This window comes from Megalobrama amblycephala, linkage group LG1 (assembly GCF_018812025.1).
Source record: "Megalobrama amblycephala isolate DHTTF-2021 linkage group LG1, ASM1881202v1, whole genome shotgun sequence".
NCBI classification, from domain to species: Eukaryota; Metazoa; Chordata; class Actinopteri; order Cypriniformes; family Xenocyprididae; genus Megalobrama; species Megalobrama amblycephala.
In genome coordinates, this window is record NC_063044.1 from 47,695,489 (window position 1) to 47,696,414 (window position 926).

Consider the following 926-nt stretch of genomic DNA (forward strand, 5'->3'; position numbering starts at 1 on the left):
AAACTCTTGAAAATTGGCACACACATTGGAATCCGCGGCCAACAGGGCCGGGCAGAAGCTGGTACCCGGGCGTGGCAGGGGGCTCAACAGCGCCCCTTGAAAAAGGTCTGAAAATTTGGTCCATATATTAAACACGCTTGCACGTATTAGTCTGAAACTCGGTACACATATAGACCTCATCGGGCCAAACAACTTTCGTGCTCTAAGTTAAACGTCACGCCAACAGGAAGTCAGCTATTAAGGGTTGTTTGAAAAACGCATGCTCTGGAATTTGATATACTCCTCCTAGACGATTAATCCGATCGCCACCAAACTCGGTCAGCATGAAGTCAAGACACTGATGATTAAAAATTGCCAGGGGATTTTTGATATCTCGAACGGTTTGTCCGTGGCGAGGCAACGAATTTATGGCGAGAAAAAGGAAACAGGAAATGTGTTATAACGTCTGCATACATATATTGATCTTTATGAAACTTCACAAGTGTGTTCGTTATAGGAGTCTGATCACATGTATGTGACTATTGTGAGTCAAAGTTATAGCGCCACCAACTGGCAGCAGGAAGTGTATCACTTTTTGAAATGTTTTGAGATCACCCTCTTATTTTTACCTGATTTGCTTCAAACTTCATCAGTGTAATGTCAATACACAGCAGATGTAGACCTATGACAGGATTTTTGATATTTGAAATATTGTTGCCATGGCAACAGGTCAAACTGTAATAATATTCTTGAGTGTTTTTGAGGCTCTTAACATGCTTCAAATTGCATGAAACTCGACACACACATCAATATTGTCAACCAGTAGACATGGACAAAGCCATAGAAATGGGCGTGGTGGAGGGGCTCAGTAGCGCCACCTTTTGACAAAAGTGGGGGGGTTTGTTTTTCCTACAGTCACCAAACTTGGTACACATATTGTTCTCATC